We start from the raw sequence: 25,544 nt of genomic DNA on the forward strand, positions 1-25,544 counted from the left end.
TCAATAGTCAAGAATGTTTTGAAAAGCCTATATTAGAAGAATTAAATTTACTATCAATTTAAATCAAAGTATAAAATTAAAAAAATAAATGTAATGAGAAAATGTATCAATACATTTATTAACTCTAAAGTCAGGCATGATTTACAATTAAAATATTTTAGTTCCAACTTTATAACTGGGTATACCTTTCATGACTGCCTTTAACATCAATAAACCAAGATGAGAGAAAATTTCTAGGTGCATCATTTTTCTTTGATCTTTTGCATGGCCTCCACTTTGATTTTCCTTTCTGTCTCTCTCTTGGTATATCTATTTCTCTTTTCCCCAACCTCTTTTTCATTTTTAAAACATTCTCACTTGGTAATAAATTATTCGGTATCTCCTTTTTTTTCTTATAGTCCATGAAGAGCTACATATAAAGTTAGTAAAGATATTACTATTGATTCCCTTTTAATTGTAGTGTAGATGGGAAATTTCTTGGTATGAATATGATGGAATTATCACACATACTATTGTTCAGAGAAATAAGGCTCATTTTGTCAAAAAAAATAAGGGATTTTATTTTTAAAGGACTACAAATTATATTGCTATTCATTTCCTAAACATCCTAGGCATTCTTATAAATTCTTAAATCTCTATGTATTTAAAAAGACAACTTTAGAAAAGTAGATTCAGTAATTCAATATGTGATACCTTTGAGTAAATACATAATATATGGCTTTTAATACTTTGCAGATGGATCTACATACAATGTATTTGGAAGTGCAGATAACTGCAGAATGGTTGGCATTTTTAAAATATTATTTTCATATCTTTAAACAGGTTACAGAACTCTGATAAAGAATCAGTTGATGACTATATTCTCATTCCTTGGCCACATTGTGATATTCTTGCAAATTAAAAGAGAAGATAATTTTCAATGAATGAACTAAGAGACATTAGATCTAAGTTTGAGTTTTAATTTCCCACATTTTTAATTAGTAAAAATACAACTTGAATCATTGCCTGCTTAAAACAAATGATGAAAGATATTTTTTTTTCTAAAACATATAAAGGCATTTCCTCAATATAAAATTTTCTTTGATTTATAAAGATGGTTTCTCTACAATGTGACAATGCCATATATGATTGTGGTTTTTAAACAATTTATTTTCCATTTTCTATTTTCATAAAATGCAGCATTAGACTTACCTTCTGAGGTGTACTGTCTTTGTATTTTACCCTGCCCCTTTTTTTTCTTACCTGAATTATATAGTACTCCTATATCAACAGCACCATGAACAAGTAGACAGAGTTCAGCTATTGCCTTAGAATTTTAGATTAAAATATTTATGAGATCACTGTGCTTTATAAGATAATAAATGCAATGGCAGACCATTTACTGGCTGCCTGTCCATCTGTTCCTACAATAATTCAAATCTTGAAAGGAATACCATCCTGAGCTGGAAGAAAAAACTACTGTCAGGTGCCAAACCCATGTTTTTCCTTTTATGTGTTAATCTGGCCAGTAATAGCACTTTTACCCAGGGTACCTACTTAGAGAGGGAAAAATAAATCAAAATTTGAAAATGTTTTGTTGTAAGAATGACCAAAGTCAGAATAGAGTTCTTCAGACCTTATTCATTTTTCAAAACAAAATGAAAAGACCAATAATGAGAATGAAAATGAAGTCTAAAATTTAACTAGCACTTAAAGTCTCAACTAAGTTTCAAAATTAGAAACAGTTTTAAAATAGCAGAATTGATTATTCATAGAATATTATAAAAATCACAACACTGCATTTTTTAAAATGGTGAGAAAAGACAGTTTTTAATGAAATTAAGTCATTGGCTTCTGTCAATTCTAGTTAAAATGTATTTCCTACAACTGTGCAAATGTTATATTTGTTGAATAATGACAAAATTCATAGTATTTTGCTGTCTTAGACTGATAAAATAACTGCATAGTGTGTGAGAATAATAAATTGATACATATGTACAGATATTTAACTCCAGTTTTCCATGATTGCAAAAGAATAATATGCTAAAAATAAGAAAGTACTGCCCTATTGGTTCTAAAATTTCTAACTAATTTTATCACCCAGAGTTCAATCACAGAAACAGAACTCCTGAAATACACACACTGATTACTAGGATTAGATCTTACACAATTTAGGAAGCTGGTTAAATAGACTTTGGGAGGTTGTTGATACTGTCTGGTGCTGAAGTCTAAAGTCAGCTGGGGAGGCAGTAAGGAAAGGAAGAAGGACATCCAATGGGGACAGCAGAGATTAAAAGAAAATTGTGAGGATAGGCAAAATCCACGTGGACAGACTGGACCTTGTGTGGATCTCCAGCTGCCTCTAAGCCTCTAAATATGATGATGAGGCTGTCCTGCAGATGAAGCTGGCATCCTTGGCTCTGAGGAGAACAAACACCTGGTCCAGGAGTCGCAAAGGTAAGAGGAGACGCAGCAGGAACTGGAGTTGCCGTGGGTCAAATGCTGGCCCACATCTGAAAAGGTAAGTGATAACAGCAGATAAGGGATAACACGTGTGAACTGCCTCGTGCCTACTGACCTAGTCTAACCTCATGTGTGGGAAAAGAATACAACTACTATTTCACTACTGTCTTCCAATTTTCATTAACAAAATCTAGCTCAGACTAAACCCAGAATGATAAAGGGAAGGGATTTCTGAGAAATGTAGTTCTAGCTATGCTAAATTGACACAGTGTAATTTCAGTACAATTCACCGTTGTCAACTTGACATTTACACACACTTTTATTAGTCATACTTAAAATAATTTCTAAGTAAAACAACAGCACGATTCTACTTCCATATAACGTAAGGCAACTGCCCTTATACAATCCTCTCCCCAAAATGAGATACAAAGTCCCTTTATCCATCCTTAGGTGATGTTCATTCCTCTTCTACCTCAGGCACATTCCTCTTTGATATCTTATAAATCAAACTATGATACAATATTAACTACTATTAATACTTCTTATTTTAGATGCTAGGCAAATGTAAGAGGAAAAGATTTAAAAAGTTAACATATATACAAGTAAGTATATGCATATCAAAATGAGAAATACTATCCATAACTATTATAGTTCTCATTTCTGCCATTGGTCATGTGATCATAATTGTTATTTATAATTACATTGTTTTCCCACTTTTTGCTTCAGCAAGCACCTTGTCTAGTTATGATTTTAGTTGAGGTCATGAGCGTCCCTCTTGTATTTGATTGTTTTCATTTTCCAGTGACTTTAATCACTGGGTACAGAAGTACTAAGATGGGCCCCAGAGGATCTCCTACATTCTAGACATACTTCTCTTTACCCCATTACAGCCAAATTTCTCAGATAATCAGAATCAATCATCTCAGACAGAACACCATTACTCTCTTTGCCTATTGATTCACTAATATAAGGAACCCAAAGAAGCCAAGTGGTAGTTAAATTTTGATTTAATGGAACTATTGATGTAGGCCTAGGTTTAAATATTTCTCCCTTGGGGAAAATCAGGACAAGCAAGTCGAGAGGTGTTAAGTATAGGCAACAATAATGATATTAGTGGATCTCAGTGTAATAGTGAGAAGTCACTCCTATTTCACTCCTTGTTTTCTGGATTTGTGAATACTAATTATGAGAGAAAGAGCAGCATATGACGGCTGCTGCTGTAGACCATTTGTCACATCCTAGAGGACAATGCCCAAACCCCACAAAGTTTAGTCATCCAGTTGGCATCTCAGAAGGCCATGGCATCATTGTATCAGGACAGTTGCTTCAGAGTGATGGGGGATCATGAGAACAATACATTTCATAAGCATCTCTGCACTTCTGTTCTATAAAACAAATCTCTTGATCAGGAACTATGTTGTATGAAAAGAGGTACTCCTTAAGATCACAGATGGGATTTGGGAGAAGGATTGCAGGCAAGAAAAGCAAATCCATATGTACAATAAATGTCTCTTCCTTTGAGAACAAAGCCCTGCTCATCTCTTGATGGAAGGATGTAGGTGGGTGCCCTGGAGAAGCCCTACTGGAGAGTGTTTTTCTGTAGATGTACTTGATAGACACTATCTTTCCACCCATCCCTTCACTGTCCTCATTCCTCATGCATTAAAAATATCTTTTTTATGAACTCTTTGCTTATCTGCTACAGGCATTGATGCCTTTGTAAAATCCTGATCTTTTTTGTTCATGACATCTCAGTGGAGGCTTTAGAAATGATTATGACTCATATTAGAGCAGATAGCAGACAGCATGAGAGGGAGAAAGCTGTAAAAATTATATTTTCATGTAAGTTTCTTCAGCAGCATAAATTTATCTTTATTATTTGCTTAAAAAATAAATCAATATCTGCCCATTCTGGGTTTAATCTGAGTGCTTTGAATCTGACACTGGATTCTTTTAGATGTGCCAAATCCTATCTCCTCTCTAGTATGGTCTAAATTGTGTCCCCCCAAATGTCATGTTGAAGTCCTGACTCCCAGTTCCTCAGAATGTAACTTTATTTAGACATGTGGTCTTTAAAGAGGTGATTAAGTCAAAATGAGGTATTTAGGCTGGACTCTAGTCCAATATGACTGGTGTCCTTATAAAAGAAGGAAATTTAGAGACAAAATGATATGAGATGAACACATGCAGAAGGACAACAATGTGAAGACACAGTGAGGAGACAGTCATCTGTAGGCCAAGAAGAGAGGCCTCAGGAGAAATCAAACCTGCCAATACCTTGATCTTGGACTTGTAGACTCCAGAACTGTGAGGAAATACATTTATGTTCTTTATGCTACCCAGTCCATGGCATCTTGTTATGGAAGCCCTAGGAAACAAATATACTACCCAACTGGTAATGAACGTTTTATGTGCATGTTTTCCCCCTTGCAAGGTCATAAACTACTGGAAATAGTTACCATGTATTTTCATTTTGCATCATCATCACAGCAACATGTGGGACACAGTAGTTCCTCGATAAATATTTGTCACATTAATAATAGAAGGAAAAGAATTCTTAGATTTTGAAGCAACAATTATTTTAAGTGATAAGTATCTATTTTAAACTTGGAGCAACATAACCATGAAAATTTGGAAGTTATTATATTTTTGGAGCATGCCTCTTTCATTTAAAAAGATTGACAAAGGGACACCTACATGGCTTAGTTGGTCAAGCGTCCAGCTCTTGATCTCAGCTCAGGTCATGATCTCACGGTTCATGGGATCAAGCCCAGCATCAAGCTCTGTGCTGATAGCGTGGAGCCTGCTTGGGATTCTCTCTCTCCCTCTCTCTCTCTGTCCTTCCCACCCCCCCCCCCCCCCACAAAACAAATAAATAAAATTTTTAAAAATTTGCAAAATGTTGGGGCGCCTGGGTGGCTCAGTCGGTTAAGCGGCCAACTTCGGCTCAGGTCATGATCTTGTGGTCCGTAAGTTCGAGCCCCGCGTCGGGCTCTGTGCTGACAGCTCAGAGCCTGGAGCCTGTTTCAGATTCTGTGTCTCCCTCTCCCTGATCCTCCCCCGTTCATGCTTTGTCTCTCTCTGTCTCAAAAATAAATAAATGTTAAAAAAATTTATATGAAAATAATAATATAAATCCATGAAGGCTTTACAAGAGACATTTAGGAGAAGTAATGAGAATCAAACAAATGGTGCTTCTTTAGATGTGTTTGTAAAGAAGTCACAAAGCAGTTACATGTCTTTCTCTTTTCACTCTGCATTCAATCCTTCACTCATTCAGCAAACAATTATTAAGGGACTGCTTACCTGTGTGTTGGTTACTAGGACTGGAGAGATAAAGGGATGGCCATTCTTTCAAGAAATAAATTATTTTATTTTGCTGAGTAATGATTTGGTGAGTTTACATACATTAACAAAAAAAGTCTGTTGAAACTATTTCAAGGCAAAGCCCTATATCCAGTAAAGGCATCTTAAATACTCCATACACTGATAATAAAAAAGACCTGAATTCACCTGAAAGTTCTAATGCCCAACTGAATTTACTCACTGCCTTGCCCCCAAAAATAGGATCCAGATGATGGAGAGCGGTGGTTGGTGGTGGAGGATAATTTCTCCAGGTTTTCCTCTTGAATTCTGCTGTCCAGCCAGGCAACAGTGTTGTCTAAGAGCAGCATCACATTTTTCGACTGAAAATCACAGCAGACGTCACTTGGTACAGTACAACATGCCATCCGGCCACATTAGCAAGACTACAATGAATTTTTAGCAACATAGTCTCTTCAAATCTTGTAAATTACGTCTTCAAAATGTCTTCCTCAAAATTTGCTCTTCTTTAACAACCATATCACGTTGATTAGCCTTTTTAGTTCCACTGTCTTGTAATAAAGTTCATCGTCCATGCCACCATTTGGTTCTCTCTCCAAAACACAGATCTGATTATCTCATTTCCTGGCTCGAATCTTTCCAGGTCTCGTTCTTGTCTACAGGATGCCAAACAAACTTCTCGGCAAAGCAAACCAGATCCTTCATATTCTAGCACCCCAGATTCTGTATTCTTGCTCCAAACTTTCTCTAACACATTGGGTAAGTAGCCACTGACAGAACACAATGTGCTCTCTTGCACCCCTTTGCCAATGCATCACTACGGCCAGAACTGTATGTGCTCTACTTCATCTGCTTACAAATATATACTCATCCTAACCTCATTCTGCAAAACATTTAGTAAACATGAGGTCTTAAGTATTGCACCAGAAATGAAGGATAAAAGATGATTAGAACATGTTTCCTACATTCCAAGATAGTACTAGGGAAAACATGCATGTAAATAAATATAACTTTGGAGAAACAGTTTAACAAATACAATAAAATAATGTATGAGAAGAGGAAGAACGATGGAAAGTTAAAAGGAAGGGACTTTGGAGCTCGAATTTAAAACGATGTCAGAGGGGGCGCCTGGGTGACTCAGCCGGTTAAGCCTCTTGACTTCGGCTCAGGTCATGTTCTTGTGGTTTGTGAGTTTGAGCCCCAAGTTGGGTTCTGTGCTGACAGCTCGGAGCCTGGGGCCTGCTTCAGATTCTGTTGTCTCCCTCTCTCTCGCTCTTCTCTCTCTCTCTGCCCCTCCCCCACTCGTGCTCGCTTGCTCACTCGCTCTCAAAAATAAATAAACACTAAAAAAAAAAATAAAACGATGTAAGAGGCACACATGTGAGGACACGTGGAGGTTGGAAAGGACACAACAGGCAGAGGAAACAGAATACACAAAAGCATTGAGATGAACAGCAGGAAGTGGGCAAATCTGGCTTGATCTTCCCGAAGATAAATGTGCAGAAACAGAGGCGGATAAAAGAGATACAGATTCAGCTTTGTATTGTAAATACATTAATATCTCTTCTTTTTTCACCCACAGTGTTCTTTAGATATAGTATGTGAGTGAAAAATTAAGTTCTATGTCAAAGCCTTCCCATCTCAAATCAGACACCAAGGCACCTTTATGTTCATATCTGTTATTTATTTAACTGTTATTTACAACATGTATGTATGTTTATAAACATGTGTGTGCTTTTTTTCTAAAGTTCACTTATTTGTTTTGAGATAGAGTGTGTGAGCAGGGGAGGGGCAAAGAGAGGGAGAGAGAATCTGTCAGCGCAGAGCCCCATGGGGGGTTTGAACTCACAAACTGTGAGATCATGACCTGAACTGAAATCAAGAGCCAGATGTTTAACTGGCTGAGTCACGCTGGTGCCCCAGAATGTATGCGCTTTTAATATAGAATTTTTCTCATTACAGACTGTTTCAAAATACTATTCAAACATGAGACCAAAAAGCTTAGGAAAATATCTGATAGCTAAATATTTTGTAAGTATTTTAGCACATCTCTAATTGTTTTTTGCCTGATCACACTTAGTTGCATGAATTCCAAAAATAAAGAAAGTGGAAATAATGTATAATGCCTGATCTGAATTTCTAATTATAAACTATTTTACTACCAGGAGGGCTGACTTTTAGGGGAATATTATAAAGGCAAACAAGAAGTAGTTCCACTTATTAGAGTTCTTGTGAAGTTTGTCTAAAAGAAATATAATTGATGCTCTTTTGGAAGGACAAAATGAATGTTCTGTACGTAGGAATTGTAATTATGGCTAAACAGTTGACAGGTCATAAAATAATATATTCATTACATAAAGTTGCAATAAAATATTAATTTCAAGTCCAGCAATCTGTCTTTATGTAGAACGTATCTGATTACTCACCAAATGTTCTTGTCAGATGAGCAAAGTTTTTTTTTTTTCCAACTCACAAATTACCATCAGTTAAAGGCTTTTCACTGAAACCTCTCAAGATGCAAGTCCAATATGCAGATTTCTTATTACAGCTATTGAGTAGAAACAGAAGTCTCCAGTTCCTTCATTTTTCTCACACTTAAAAGTTGAAAGAGCACCTGAAAAATTATGAAAAACAAGAAGTTGAACTCAAGAGTTACTGGAAAAATTCAACAGTAGTTAGAAATTGAGCTCTGATCCTTATATGACTATTTGAAACTGATGATAAACTTTCCTTTTATCTTTTTAATCTTTGAGACATGAACTGACCACAGGCCTCCTCTCCAGACCCATCTGTCTCCAACTCCCCTTGCACTTAACATTTGCCAGCCACAATGACCTTCCTTTCATGCCTTAAGTCTGTCACCATTTCTGAGACTTTCGCAACCTCTTTCCTCTGTCCAGGCGCACTGTTTCCCTTCTTCTCCCCTTTTATTAAGTAGCCACAACTCAGCTCATGTGCCTCAACCTTAGTATCCCTTCTTGGCTGGCACCTTCTCTGGATTAGATCCCCTCTTTGCACTACTCACAGCACAAAGTATTACTTGTTCTGTTCCTTGTTCATACATTGACAGCATGGCAGAGAGGTTCAAGAGTGTATGTTCTGAAGTCAGAACACAAGGGTTTAAATTCCAGCCATGCTGTTTATAAATTGTGTAAGGATGGTAGGGGTAAAGTTTAGGGCATAATATACACACACCTACGCTTCTAGAGACAATATATCTAGTATCAAAGCCTTATTCTTCCATTTACTGGCCTGTGACATCTTGGGTAAGTCATTAACTTCCATGGGCCTTGGTTTCAGCAACTATAAAATATGGTTGTTAATACTGTACCTAACTTACAGTACCTGTCAGATAAATGTCAGGTATCATAGAAGATATATGAAATTCTTACATAGGCAAGGATGTAGTTTAATACCTGGCATATATTAAGCAATCAATAGCTTTTTTGATATTTTTGTTATATTTGTGATAAAATATATACCCCATTATAAATATATCACCAGTTGTGTGTTTGTTAAATATTTGCTCCCCAGCTACACAGGAAGATTCATGAAGATAACAATGATATCCATTTATTGGGTAGTGTATTCCCAAGACCTAACCCAGCATCTGGTATACAGAACATGTTGAGTAAATATAGCTAGTCAATAAATAAATACATCTCTCCTTTCAACTGAAAGTTATGAAATCAACTAACCTGCAGTAACTTGTTGGTGCTCTTGTGAGATTTCAATTAAGCAACATATATTAAAAACACCTACCACACTGCCAGAACTACAGTGAGTATTCAACAAATGTAATTTGTTTCTCTTCTTCTCAGGTCACTAAGAAAACCTGTATCTCTTCAGGGCACCACATTTGTGATCTCTGTCAATAATATGCATCTTCACTGTGTCATTAGGACAAGTTCCAGAACATGAAATACTGTTCTTTTATAACTTTAACTAGTTATGGTAGTTTCCTTGGGAAAATGGTTGATGGAGCTCCTTACACTATAATTCCAGAAGTTTTCCTTAAACTGATTTTTACAATTTGCTCTTTCTGTAGCTCTTTGGGCCACCTTGGAAAGTCACACTGAAAAGTAAGACTAGACCAGGTGATCTCTATCACATATTTGCACGTATTCCCTGTGGAAGGGACAGTAAATTCTCAGCAATCATTGGAAGAACATGAATGTCCCCAAATGACATTATGTAAGCATGCAATCACACACACACACACACACACACACACACACACACACACACACACACACACACACGAGTCCTAACTGAACTAAAATTTATGTAACTCTTCATTCCGCTGACATTTTTCAATAGCTGCTGTTCTAACCAAGACTTTAAAATCGTTTTAAGTCATAAGATGCTGAATGTGGACAGCTGCACTTGTCTCTTCCTATATTTGAAATTCAAGGGCCATAGAGCTTCATTGAGAAAAAGCACTGGGAAAGCTTTTATCTCTAGCATGTTGAGGCACAGGTTAGAAGATGCACTTGCACCATTAGGAAACCACAGGAGGCCCTGAAAGCCTGTCTCATCTTTGACCTCTGCTGGTGGAACAATTCCTGGTCATGAGCCCCTTCCTCCATGGGTATGCTGTCAATTTGTCTAGTTCCTTCAATTTGATGACTTACCCTCTCCTGCAGATTCACTTATCAACGACTGGTCAAACTTGACTTGCTGGTTTATAGATGTTTTCTGAACATTATTTGAGATGGGTCAACAATTCTGCTCCAAATTTAATGACTGGCAGTCACAGGGTTAGATCACTATAAGGATAGTTCATAGACTATCCCTCTGTCACTTAAAATTTACTTCAGTATCAATATGTGGTTGACATTTACTAAGCAATGTTTAATAGGAGCCAGATGCTATACTGAGTGATTTGTATACATGCTGTTTAACTATAATAACCTTGAGACACTGGTATGGTGAAATGATGTAGAAATGTTTGTGGTGATCTTACACAACTATGTAAATATACTAAAAACTATTGTACAATTTAATAGCATGAGTTATATGTCTGTGAATTATTAATAAAGCTGTTATAAAATGAGTTTGAGTTATTTTTTCTTTTCTGCCTCTGCTGGACAGAGAATCCATAAACATTCTAGCACAATGCTATTCTCTCTGGATCTTCATGCTTACTATACCTTTATACCCTTCATTCTCCCACTTAAAACAGATGGACACTTTCACCAATAACTTACTCACATGTTTTTGCTTCTGAGATTGTTTTTACCTATTTTTCTCTCTGAATGAATACTCTTCTTGCACATATCCATATCCCTGAATCATCTAGTCATGTCACAGAAATTGAGAATCTACTATGTCCTCAGCACCAAGCAAGGCACTGGAGACATTTTTTAATAAAAATACACAAGTAATAGAACATATTTTTTAAAAATCCTTTTCACCCTGTTAGAAGGGAATTTCCCTCTCCTTTGGAATTCTCTAGCACTTTACTGAAGCATCCCATAGCTTGTATTATTCTCTGCCATGCCTAATGATTGTTTGCATCTCTTATGAAACTTCCTAGCTATTCTGTAGACTTCTGGTACAGAGACTCACATCTAATTGTACATTTCTCAAGCCACATGATGCTCTAGGTGGAATATTACGACTCCTAGTTAAGATGTGCTTCATAAGCAGCATATACTTCTTTATACTGACTTACTTTCAATTGCTCCATTTACATGTAAAATAATTAAAGATAAAGCTAAGTTCATAACTATCAACTTTTTGCTTATTTTATACTAGGCCAAACTATTTTAGGTTAATTTTTATTACTTTCGCCTTCTTTTGAATAATGAAATGTTTCCCCCTCTATTAATTTCTTTGCTATAAAATCTGTTTCAATTTTTTACTAGTGGCTCTAAATATTATTACAGTATAAATCTTTACTTATTAAATCCAATAAAAATTTTACTTTTTTCTTTGCTAATGCTAAAAAATTAAAACATTTTAACTTTATTTACCTCTTCTTCTATGTCTTATTATTGTTAACATATATAAAAGGTATACATGCATTTAAAACACACAACACTGGGGGCCTGGATGGCTCAGTCAGAAGAGCAGGCAACTCTTGATCTTGGGGTTGTGTGTTTGAGCCCCACGCTGGATGTAGAGATTACTTAAAAATAAAATATTAAAAAAATAAAATATATAAGACATTACCATTTGTGAAGAAAAATAAGACTCAGTTCTTCCTCCCGTTTTTTTTTATTCTTATACTAAAACCATACTCGGCACTTCTGAAACCAGATGTACGGGTTTTTTTCCCACACCAAGCAATTCTCTGTGGCACCAACTGGGTATTCTACAATTTAAATTAATTCTGACACTCTCATCCTCGACATAGCATCACTCCAGAGCTCAGGTCCACAAGACAGCCTCCCCCTACTTCATATGCCAATTGTTAAGGCCAGGTGTTACCTGTGCTTATGACCACTTATAAATCACAGATTCCAAGGGCCATTTCTTTGGATTCGATTAATTGGCTACAGTGGCTCACAGAACTCATGAAAACAGTTGTCTTATTGCTTACCAGTTTATTATAAAAGGATATGATAAAGGATACAGATGAGTATCCAGATTAAGGGACATATGGGGCAAGTATGTGGGAAGAAGCTTAGAGCTTCCATGCAGTTTCCAGGAGCACCACTCTCAACCCTTCACAAGTTCAGCAACCAGGATTCTCTCCAAACTCCATACTTTGGGAATTTTTATAGAGGCTTTATCGTGGACACATGATCAATCATTAATTCTTTCCAGCCCTTCTCCAGAGAATGGGCTAGGGTTGGGATAAAAGTCCCAAGCTTCTAATCATGACTTTTGGTGACCCAGTCTCCATCCAGGAGCCCACCAAGACACATGTCATTAGAACCAAAGATGCTGCTACCATCTAGGAAATTTCAAAGGCTTTAGTTCAGTGTCATGAACCAAGGTCAAAGACCTAATATTAGAAAAAACGATGCGCCTAGTGCTCTTATCACTTAGGACATCGCAAGGGCTGTAAAATCTCTGTGTTAGGAAGAAAGGGAAGAAATCAATTATATATTTTCTATTATTTAAAACTAATTTTTTAACAGTTTTAATATTTGGCCTATGTATTTACATTTGCCAACACATTTGCACTATCCTTTTTCTATATCCCTTCTACAATACGTGTTTTTCTCCAGGACCATTTTCTTTCTGCCTCAAGAGCTCTCTTTAATATTTCCTTCAGTCCTGGTTTACTAACAAAAATTATCAGTTTTCATAGGTCTGGAGACACTTTTATTTTGTCTTCATTTTAAAGGATCATTTTGCTTTGTACAAAATTTACATTGAGTTATTTTCTTCTGACATTTTTATTTTTTTAATGTTTATTTATTTATTTGGAGAGGAGGGGAAAGGCTAAGAGACAGAGGGAGAGAGAGAATCACAAGCAGGTTCCACGTTCAGCATGGACCCCAATGCAGGGCTCAATCCCATAACTATGAGGTCATGATTTGAGACAAAACCAAGAGTTGGAGGCTTAACCAAGTGAGCCACCCAGGCAACCCTCTTTTGACACTTTTAATATGTTATTCCAATGACTTCCTGTTGCCATAATTTCTGTTAGAGGGACAGCTTAAGGTCTCACCGTTCTTCCTTTAACATCATGTGTTCCCCCAACCCACTCTCACCCCCATCATGATTACTCTTAACAATTGTTTATCTTTGTTTCTCAATGATCTTCTGTGTTGCACCTATGTATTGTAGTCTTTGTATTGTTAGTCTTCAACTTCACAGAACTTCCAGAAAAAATGTTTAGTCATTATCTCCTCAATATTATTTTTGCTCTGCTTTTTTCCAGTCTTATGAGGGGAATCCATTTAGACATTTGTTAGATCTTTACACTTTTACTCACATATTTCTTAAACTCACTTTTATGTTTTCCTTTATTTTTTTTTTTTATCTCTGTGCTTCAGTTAGGCATTTTCTATCAATAATTCTTTTTGTTCACTTTTTCTGATCTGTGCTGCATTTATCCTTCTGTCAAAAAAATTATCTTCATTTCATATGATGTCTTTTAATTTTAGAATTTACGCTTTATTCCTTATTTGAGATTCTGATTCTTCATCTTTTAATGTACAGTAAAACTCTGGTTTGCGAGCATAATTCATTCTGGAAACATACCTGTAATCCAAAGCACTTGTATATCAAAGCAAATTTCTCCATAAGAAATAATGGAAACTCAGATGATTTGTTCCACAACACAAAAGTATTCATAAAAAATGATTACAATACTGTAATACAAAATATAAAGAAAAATAAACAAATTAACCTGCATTTACCCTTGAAAATCTTCATGACTGGTGTGAAGGAGACAAGAGACGGGGGTTTATTGGGTCAGACGACTTTCACTATCACTAACAGTATCACTGCTCTCTATTGGCTCAATAGAATCCTTTTCTTTTCATGCAACTTTAACATGGAACCTATCCAATGACACTTGCTTTTGCCCCCTTTAGAAGATTTTGTGAAAGTGTGAGATTGCATTGTTGTAAAACAGATTCATCACTCACACTGCTACAGCTTTATTTATGTAATATTTTCCTACAAAATTTTGCACTGTTTCCCCATTTACACATCTCCCTAATCTTATCTGAAGTGAGGGATTCCTCCACCTCTTTTCCTCCTCCTCTGCAGATGAGATGCAGAAGTAGAATCCTTATAAAATCTTGCAATTTCAGACACTTGCCCACATCACTCGTACTTCTCAATTATTTCCTTCTTAACTTCGACTTTAATCATCTCTTTCTTCTTAGTGCCTTTCTTTTCAACCTTTTTCTGCATGGGAGCCATGGTATACACTCACACGGATATTGACTACAGTACAATATTAATAAGCTTTTGTCATATAATGTATTTAATGTAACTGGCAATAAGGAAGCAGAGGAAAGGGTCTATATCTGCAGGCAGCCTAACCCAGAATGAAGCAAAGCATTCTTAAGCTCACTCATATGAAAAGCAAAGGACTGTCCATAGGTGCTTTGAAGTGACAAAAAATGTACTAGTGCCAGTTGTGGGCACCTTCCGGTGTTCTGAAAAATCACTGATTTCTGCCAAGCACAGCATCCTGAGACCAAGCATCTGAGCATGGGAGATGATCACCCACAATCCCACAGTGATGGGGAGAGAGAGAGAGACAGAGACAGAGAGAGAGAGAGAGAGACCATTGGCTCAGTTGTGATCATGTGAACTTTTGGCATTATGTACTACCTGTATTGCAAGACATTGCTCATTTATCAAGTTAAAATGTATTAGAAATATTTGCTTGTCTTGCGGAACACTCACAGAACAAGTCATTTGCAATCCAAGGTTTTACTATATTTATTTCTATTCATTCCTATGGCCAAATTTATTTTAAATTCCTTGCCATCCATCACCTAAACTTACATCATTTTTAGTTGTTTTCATTGTTTGTTTTTAAACTTGGTTTTCATTTATGTTCCCTGTGTTTTGTAATATATAGTAATTTTTGATTGCCAGAAATGGTATATAAAACAATAACAGAGGCTACAGATATTATACTCTTCCATAAAGGGTTTGCAACTCTCTCTGCTAGGCTAACAGAGTGGTGGAAGATTATGACCATCAATTCAGGAATGTGATGAGGCAAGGACTGTTCACAGTACTATAAGCATCATTCTACCACTGACTTGTCCAGAGTCATCTATAATATTGCAATGACAGCCCGGGGCAGTCTATAAGTTTCCACCTTAGAATAGGCTGCAACCTCTAATTTGTATCTCATGATTTTGCTGAAATTCTATTTGGTATGTTGGTAGAATTGTGTTTAATTTCTTAGTTTCCATAAAATATAGCCCAGATTTCAGCAAATGTCCTGAGCATAAACCCAAGCATGCACCAACGCCAAGGTCTTCAAAAAGCACTGTGTTTTTTTTTTCCCTTTGGCCCTTTCAACATTCCTAAACAAATACAAAATTTGAATCTCAACTGCTTGGAGTAAGCAGAATTGGCAAATCCCCCTGGGGAAAAGTGGCTACAGAATTAAGTGTACCTCTTTAAGATTCTTGCCACGATGGTGACTTAGTTGCCTCAGTTTCTATTTCTTCAGCATCTAACCATTATACTCATATAAATAATGTCTCTGTTTCATCCATTTTTTGCCGTTCTTGTGGGAGTTATAGTATATGACTAGCTTGGTCCATCCTATCTTATGACAGAACTATAAATGAAAGTTTTTTTATTTTTAATAAATTATTCTATTTTCTTTGTCATAAAACTAAATCACATAGCATGAAATAAACTAGGGCGAATACTATAAAGTACCTGTCAATATAAGATGATTATAACAAGTTCAAGAATACTTATATAATTCTTATTGCCAAATCATATTCTGCCAAATTGAAGCATCTGTAAGAGAAATTCCAATTCATAACATTTAAGAATCAAAATGTCCAGAAATTGTATTTCTAAAAGTCTATTTCTATAAAGCTAAAGTACATTAGCACATTTCCATTTAAATAGAATTCAGGAGCTCTAAGTTAATATAAAAAATCTATCTTCATAATCATGTGGAAAACACCTTTGAATTGGTATGAAAATAATGTCAGATTTCTGCACAAATTTGAAGTAAAAACAAAATGCAAAGTTGGCATAAAAAGACTCTAGCTTTTTAATATTTGATACCTATTCAAATAAATTAACTGAAACAAAAATCCTTTCAGAATGAACTATACGTCATAAATTGTTTCATGTTTTTAAGATTTAGGGTTCTAGAGAATATGATTCAGACATCATTTCTTAATATGACTGTCATTTTATAAAAACCCTTTTGTTTTCAAATAACTGAACAAAATAACAAATATTTTGTAAAAATGGACAGTGTTTTAAATCAAAAGAAATTAAATACTTCACATTTTAGAATGAAAATTCTGTGTTTCCCCTGCTGTTCTCTCTCTCTTTTCATAATAGATATGAATTTTAATATTCTTTTTGGAGAAAAAATGATGAAAAAAACATGATGTCTGTTATTTTTATCTAAATACATAAAAATGGATTTGGGCAACTAATGAAAGTCTAACTTCTGAAACATTCTTATACCAGTAAGGTAAAGGTAAATGATTTGGCTTCTCAGCAGATAATTTCAAATTTCAAAACTTTTTCTGTCACACTTAAAGCTAATCAAAGTGCAGTTTTCTATAAATTAGGGATTATTATAGTTCATAACTCATTCAATTCATGAAATAAGATATACAAATATAAAGTAATGTAACATAATTTGGCTCTTTATAAAAAAGTTGTTATAATTCTTATCATCATCACTTTATTACTATTATTTTCATGAAATAAGATATACAAATATAAAGTAATATAACATAATTTGGCTCTCTATAAAAAAGTTGTTATAATTCTTATCATCATCACTTTATTACTATTATTTATGTCATACAAATTCATCACAGTGGCTGATCAAAATCTGACTCAAAGTATATAAAACTGAAGCTGTGACAAGTTGTAGCAAAAAGATAAGAGAAGGTACGGCATGTGAACTGATTAAGTTACAGAAATCAGAGATCTTTACATTTTATCCACATCCTTTACTACCTCAACAACTTGCCTTCCGTTTTTAGAGACTTCCCATAAGGGACCATAGTTTGTATCTTTTGAAAGGAGTGAGAAATATGCAACTATGAATATGGAAAACAAAACTGTATAGAGATATGAGTGCTGGGGGATATATGTGCTTGGGCAATAAACACAATTTATGAACATCATTGGCTATTGTAACATTGAATCCCCACTATCAAATTAACCATCAAAGAACCAAGAAGACATTGTAATATTATTGCCCAAGCCTCATAGAGGAAGGACCTAACTGCTGAGAGGTTAGTAACTCGCCCAAATTTGCAGCGCCAGTAATGTGGAAGCTGGGTTTCTCTGGCTGCACTTTTAATTACTCTCATCCATTCCCAGCAGAGTTCATTTAACTGACTTAGTGACTTTTGCAAATACATTTCGCAGTGCACATGGTTCAAAGCTATCTAAGAAAATATTAAGAAATTCAATTATTAACCTTCAAAAAGCTACTATTTCACGCCATCTGGTTTGCTTATGAACTCAGTCCAGACAGAAAAGTGCTATTTGGAAAAAAGAATATAGTAAATACAGTAACAGAGATTATAATAAACCTGCATGAGACAAGGTTTGGATTATTTTTGCTTGTTTTCTTTTTTTAATTATTTTTAATGTTTATTTATTTTTGAGAGAGAGAAAGAGAGACGGAGAGAACGAGTGGGGGAGGAGCAGGGAGAGAGGGAGATACAGAATCTGAAGCAGGCTCCAGGCTCTGAGATGTCAGCCCAGAGCATGACATGGGGCCCAAACTCATGAACTGCAAGATCATGAGCTGAGCTGAAGTCAGATGCTTAACCAACTGAGCCAACCAGGAGCCCATATTTTTTGTTTGTTTTCAATGTCTGATTATTTTTTAATGTCTCTATATGGTATGAATCTTTCTGCAACACCATAGGAAGATATGACATGTGACAATCCCCATTAATTTGTTTAATGTTAGAATAACTGAAGGTGTATGAGTTTCGTGATCATACTCTACCACATTTCATTCAGCATTAAAAATCTTCAACTTGAAAGGACCACGTATTAAGATAGTCTCAATACTCAGGTTGAAATTATGATAAAAAATTTGAAATTGTTAGAGCTCTAAATATGGCTTATTGCTTTTCATAATTATACTTCAAGGTTTTTGAAAATTTATTAACCCCTCATAGTAACCTTTGGGAATACAGAATAAATTACACACTTACACTTAAAGCATCAGGCCAGGCAGAAAGTAAAATGCATTGAGAAATAACAAACCACTGAGAAAAATTATTCCTACAGTTTTTCATTGACTAAAAAGTAAACTTATTCTGAATATAAAAATTCAGTCATATTTTGAAACACATATATATCTTGTTAGAATGTTGGCTCAGGAAAAAAAAACAAAGAATGTTGGCTCAGAATGTTCTGTTAGATGTTGCTTTACTAACTGAGGCATATTGAATGTGTGGTAACTTCTCAAAAATTTTAGCTATCATTAGCAGCTATTACCAAGAGGCTATAAAGTGATTTATTAAGATAACTAATAAGATTTTAGCCTATCCTTTCAAAAGGTGCAAATAAGCTTTTTAATCTTAAATATTATAGCAAAATAAATTTATATGTAAAATATACAAACTGCTCATATGTAAAATAACATAAAATAAAAATATAAAATTCTAAAATTGTATAAGACATGTGTCATCTAATTAGCAACTCAATTCTTTCACAGAGTAAGATTCATACTTCAATCATAGGCAATCATTTGATTTTCAGATTATGTTCAGCAATGAAAAAATACATAAGTTAGTGCAACAATCTGTTATTGTACAAGAGACATACAAACTCAGGGGTTTTTAAAGCAAAGACATTTCTTCATTTGTGCTGTGGCACTGACATCAATCTCATTTTTATTTTAAACACAAGACATCAAACTTTTCTCCCCTTAAACATCTCTATGTCAGTAAAATTCACAATATCCCACCTGTGCCAGCACCACTTTTACAAGAACCTGATTTTCTCTCAGAAAAGTAAATCTAAGATATAGTGTGGGTATGAAGGTTTATGTCACCGCTAAGTAACAAAAACTAAATTGATTTGGCACTTCTTGGTAATTTAATTCATGAGAAAGCCAAACCCACTCCTTTTGCACTTTTCGTCTATTTCTGTAGAGGAAATGCACAGCAGGAGAAAGAGTATGTCTCCCAGTCAGCATACCTGAGTTCTAGCCTTTTGTCTGTGCCTGGAATAACCATTTGTTTGATGATTTTTTTTCCATCACAGCTACTTCTAAGTTTTAATACCTCTACGTTATAACAAAAGCAGGGACTTCTGTATCGGAAATGCTTGGCTTCTAATTTAGGCTTTGTTCCATCCTTCTGGGACACTTGTTAAATAAGGTGATAATGCTAAACGTCAGATAAGTCATCCGCAGCACTGTCTAGCAGGGTTACTGTGAACATCAAGTAGGACAAATTTCCTGACTCTACTTTCCCATAGCACCTTTTACTTCCTCTTGTGAACACTCGTCTCAATTGCAATGAAATGTTTCATGCATTTGAATCTTCAGTCCTTAGAATAGTGCCTGAGAAATAAGACATTCAATAAAACAATTCTATATATGGTTCTATCAATTACATGTAAGTATTTAAGATAGATTTTGGCGTGTAGTAAGAGCTCATTAAATGGACTATTATTTATTGTTCCTCCATAAATGAGTGTCCTTAGCAAAATATGCTTCCACAAATAAAGAATTAACAGATGACAGAGCACCTGGGTGGCTCAGTAGGTTAAGTTTCAGATTTGATTTTGGCTCATGTCTTGATCTCCCAGGTCATGAGGTTGAGCCCCACCTCAGGCTCTGTGCTGACAAAGTGAGCCTGTTCGTGATTCTCTCTCTCCTTTTCTCTCTGCCCTTCTCCTCCCCATCACTCATGGGCACATTCTCTCTCTGTCAAAATAATAAACTTAAAAAAAAAGAATTACAGATGAGAAATTAGTTATTATTCTCAAGAGTTAGCTATTCAAAATTATTTCTTTAGCATCACCTTTGTACTGCTTCATGCTCAGAACTGAAGGGAAGAAATGCTCATAATATATTTTTTCCATTAAATCCAAGAACCATTAACCCTTTTCTAGAAATTACATACTCCACACAGAGATGAGCCTCAAACAAGTCAGATTTTTACCCCCACTTATCATAGCAGTTAATGGGGGTTGGAGGGAGAGCTGACTGACCCACTTAACCACACAGCATCTCTCCAGAGATGGTCATTGAGTCTCTGTAAAAAGCCAAATTAAAGTGATGAAACTTTTGAGTCATAATTCAGCTACCTTCTGGCTCTTGCAGAAAAAGCTAGTTCTTAGAAGAAGCCAGATAGACAATGCGGAAGGAAGGGAGACAAGCAAAGTCAAGAGAGGACTGAAGGGAATAATTAAAAAAATCCTTCAGTTTCTGCTTCCAACCCTCTAGTCTTGGGTCCCACGAAGTACCTCCTATACTGAAAACTTTACAGGAAATTCCTATTTTAGTTTGTTTTTATTAGGGTTGTTGTTTCTAATTGAAAGAGTAATACATTCAAGCTTATTTATTCATCTTCAAAACAGCAGGGATACCATTATCAATAGTAAATGTCACACACTCTTCTCTAGCGCCTTGAAAAATGTTCCTGTTTACCATCTGCTATTACTGCTCATGCTAGTATGTGTGTCCTTGAAACACTAGACGATAACTTTATCTCTATTATTCCCTTTTGAAATATTAATCAGAGATATCATTGGTTTTATTGTAATGCAGTCAGGACAATTTATCGGGTATAATTGGAAAGTTCTAAATTTATGCCTGTCTTATTAGCCTCTTAATTTGTTAACAAATTGAGAGCTGGTTGAGATCTAAATGGGGGTACAGAAAACGTTAATCCAACTTATTCTAAATATAAAGAAATCAAAGTTTGCAAAGGTGCATTTCACTCTATTCAGTACCTTTTGCAGCTGACCACATTCACCTTGCATTGTATGTTTACACATTTGTTATTCATAACAACAGAGTAAATCATGTTTTTTAACTCTGTCTTTTAATCTGCTGAAGGTCAGAGGTTTCCAGGTTTCAGGAAAAGAGTAGAATGCTCAGACATTGTGATATTGCATTTGAGGTGAATGAAGTTCTTTAACTTCTTTTCTTTCCAATTAAAATCAACTCAGGAGATTGGAAGGAAGATGAATATTATGCACCATGAAATTCAACTGAAATAGAACAGTATTTTAATTATATTCAATGAATTATTAAGAATTTTTCAGAAACAAAGACTACACAGTATAGTCGGTGGAAAATTCATGAGAAAGGACTGTGGGATCTGTATTTACATCTATCAGTGCCACAAAATTGTTCAATGAGGAGCAATTTACTGTGTGAGAAGAGAATAAACGATCTCAAAAACCACTTCCAACTCTAAAAATAATTTATATGATACAAGAAATATAGTTCTGAGGAATTTCCTTATCTGTTTCATTCATTTCTTTAAAGCAGTGCAATTTTACTACTTTATTTGCCATTCTACATTTTTAATCCCAACAAATGCATGTTCTCTGAAGCATCTTTAAATGAGACCAAGTGGTTTTTAATGACTGATGATCAAATAATCAATTACAGATGCAGCTTTATTGTATTGGGACTCATTTACATGATGAATCTTCTAATCATTGTTAAATAATAATGCACTACCAATTAGGCATTGACATTTGCCCACATGGTTTCATACTATTTAATTTGCTTATTTCTCATTGCTGCCACACCTGTACTTTCAGCTAGTATTAGTTCATTTTTAAGAGTCTTCTAACTGCAACAATTAGTATTCCAAATTTAAATTAATTTAGTGTCCCCAGGAGGAGCCCAGGTATATAATGTTAATTTGTTTGTGTTTATGTGGTTCGGCTTTTCTTTAATTAACTAGTTCAGACAATTTCCAGTGGACTCTAAAATGATCATGTTTGTTGAGATTTAGACTTAAGTTACCATAGTGAAAATATTTTAGTTTGTAAGTTAACAATTTTATCCTGGATTATTATATTCATTTAAGTCTGGATTTTCAATTTTAGTGACAATCACTATACTGTAAAACAAATCAGTAATTTGCATAAAACTTTCCTTTATTAGGAGCTTCTTTAATTTCTCAGAAAATGAAAAAAATGGTTTAACTGCTTGATTACAACATCAGTTTAACTCTTTAAAAATATTATACTATTGATATACTGGAATAATTTGACAAATATTTAGTAATCTAATATTGTAGAGCTTGAACAGTACACAGTCACTTAAAATAAAAGATTTCCAGTCTAATAGCTACATGAGGATGTATAGGAAGAGACTTTGACACCAACTTTTGGAGAAAAATAAAACCCTTTAAAACCACGTTCCTCTGGGGCACCTGGGTGGCTCAGTCGGTTGAGCATCCGACTCTTGATTTCAGCTCAGGTCATGATCCTAGGGTTGTGGGATCAAGCCCCATGTCAGGCTCTGCACTGAGCATGGAGCCTGCTTGATTTTCTCTTTCTCCCCCCTGTTCACGTTTGTGTGCTCTCTCTTTCTCTCTCGCGCACGCGCTCTCAAATAAAAAATAATAAATTTTTAAAACCACTTTCCTCCAATGCCTTCACACACTTAGCACAACATTATTCCCAATAAACCAATATATGTGCTTTTAGGAATTCTGTATTCATGTAAAGATTGTGGTATATCCCTGTCCTCGATCTTTTATCATTAGCACCTCGAAACTATGCACAAAAGGCCCTCGGCTCTGTCCAAAATACTAACTCAAGTATGGATAACCTGTTACCATTCAGAAGGCTTATTGCAAAGAATCCCTTTTTTCTTGACATTAATACAGACTCTCAGAGTTGTATGTAATCCCGAATTAAAAGGAAATAATAAAAGGTAAAACACTTAGGGAAATTTGAACTTTTGAAGGTCATAGTTATAGAATGTTATATTTTAAAATGTCTTCTGTTTATATTTTAATTGCCTCATTACAACTAACAAGTGCATTTGAATAAGTATAATATACATTTTTGCTTTTACGTTTATATTTGAAATTGTATTAGTCAAACATTTTGCTATCACCTAAATAAGCTAAGTTTCAACATCATTTAACAAAACTTTTTTTTTTTCCAGTTTGCAAAATAAAACATGTAAACCATGTGAAAACACTTTGGTCTTTTTTTTTTTTCTTTATTCCAGTTAATTAACATACAGTGTAATATTAGTTTCAGCTGTACAATACAGCAATTCAACACTTCCATATAACACCTGGTGCTCATCTTTAAAATTCAATAGAAAATGTAAATGACTTTAATTATAAAATCATACAAAAATAATGACTGAAAATCTTCCCCCAGACCAGTCAACTTTATTCAAGTGTTTAATATTAAATTTGAGTAATATCAATTACATAAGTATGTTTTATTTATTTTAAAAAATTCTTTGCCTCTATATTTTCATAAAGGTAGACTGCTCTATTTAAGAGGGTATTTCAACTGCATATGTGTATTCATGTTCCTTCATTTTCTCCAAAATGACCTGTTTTGGAAGGGCAAGCACAGAAGTTATCTAGAGCTAATGCATATTGAGAAAATAATAAACATTGTAGTCTTCCTCTGTATGAGGAAGTCTTCTCTCATTAGTAATATGTCCTGATATTTGTATCATGCAAAGATATCAAATAATTCATTCCATAGAAAGAAATTAGTATATCTAGAAAATTGCAGTGATATTAGGTAGAAAGTATTCCTTAAAAGAAAACATCTATTCAGGTGATGTTTCTATTTCTACCTTAAATTCCTGGACTCAAAGATGCTTAGGGCCAGTCTTTGCAAGTCAGGAAAATATTGGAAAAAAAAAAAAAAACCTTAGCCATTTGTTGCCCCAGTGCTGTTGTCCCTTAACCACTCCCCCATTTGTATTATATTGCACAAATATAATTTCAGTAAGGTTGCTTGGCTTCATCACTAAACAAAAATATAATGAGTCTTTGTAGGATGACTTAAAAATGAAAGAGATCCAAGATATGTTGCATGATACATTCCACATGATGTATGTATATTGAACACTGTGTAGATTGAATGTTTATCAGAACTGGGTGACAAAAAGGGGAGGGAAGAGACCAGACATGAAAATATAGCCCTAGGATAATGTTGACATGGAAATCTATGTGGGCCACAAAACCATCATGGATAACATAAGACCATTACTAAGAATGATTTAACAATGCAAACTTGAAATGTATGCAGTTCGATATAAAGTAATGAATGTAAGAATTAAAGAGCTGCATCCATTTGCCGAAAGACACTGTGCTAGGCATGCTATCTGTGTCATACTTAGCGTCTTATTTCATCAACTCAACAGCCATTAGAAATAAGCACCATTATCATTGTTCCCTTGTTACAGATCAAAATCCAAAGAGAGAAATTAAGTGAATAGCTAAAGATCATATAATTAGTAACTATGAGAACCCTAGTTAGTCTGCTTTTAAAGCCCAGAAACAGACCCATACACTCTCAAGCTTAATAAAATGTTAATGGTTATTTAATGCAACCTTCCATTCATGTATACAATAACCACATCCATCACTTCCAGTGATGGTTAGCCCATTATTTGCCTTTTAGTCAGTTTTTCTCTAAATTTCAGTATTAGTGAGTATTACTAGGTGTCAGGTATTCTTCCCAGTTTTAGAGACTCAATAGCAACAAAGTAGATGTAGTCCCATTCCCATAGAACTTGCTTTTCAACAAAGGAGGCAAATTAATTAAGGTGCTATGATAGTGACTGACAGCTATTTTAGACTGGGTGGTCATACATGTTTTCAAGGACATAAATGCTGAGACAATTACAACAAGAGGAAACCAAGCATATGAAGATAAGGAAAAAGAACCCTCAACAACCCTGCAAAATTCCCTAAGTCAGGTAATTAAATTGATGTATTTCAGAAACAGAAGAGATGCCTGTCTCTGAAGCAAAGTGATGAAATGAAAATTTAAAAAAAAAAGTCTTTAGAGAGGTAAACAGGAAACAGAAACATATAAAGCTTTATAGATTCAATTAATAATTTATATTTTTATCCTAAGAAGTAACATTCTTAAGCTGAGGAAAGGTGTTACATATTTTATGTTTTTTAAAAGTTTGTTTTACCGGG

At 34.9% G+C, this 25,544-nt stretch overlaps 1 long non-coding RNA gene across 1 annotated transcript in view; it reads right to left on the reverse strand.

The window, feature by feature from the left end:
* Positions 1-5,404: 5,404 nt before the first annotated feature.
* Positions 5,405-25,544, reverse strand: part of LOC132661561 (uncharacterized) — a 49,591-nt gene continuing 29,451 nt past the window's right edge. Inside the window, exons 3-4 of the long non-coding RNA XR_009602285.3 lie at positions 8,193-8,380; positions 5,405-6,128 (exon numbers count right to left, since the gene is read on the reverse strand). This is a non-coding gene — a long non-coding RNA (uncharacterized LOC132661561). The remainder of the gene's footprint in view (positions 6,129-8,192; positions 8,381-25,544) is intronic.

Source organism: Panthera onca, chromosome D1 (assembly GCF_046562875.1).
Source record: "Panthera onca isolate mPanOnc1 chromosome D1, mPanOnc1 haplotype 2, whole genome shotgun sequence".
In the NCBI taxonomy this organism is placed as follows: Eukaryota; Metazoa; Chordata; class Mammalia; order Carnivora; family Felidae; genus Panthera; species Panthera onca.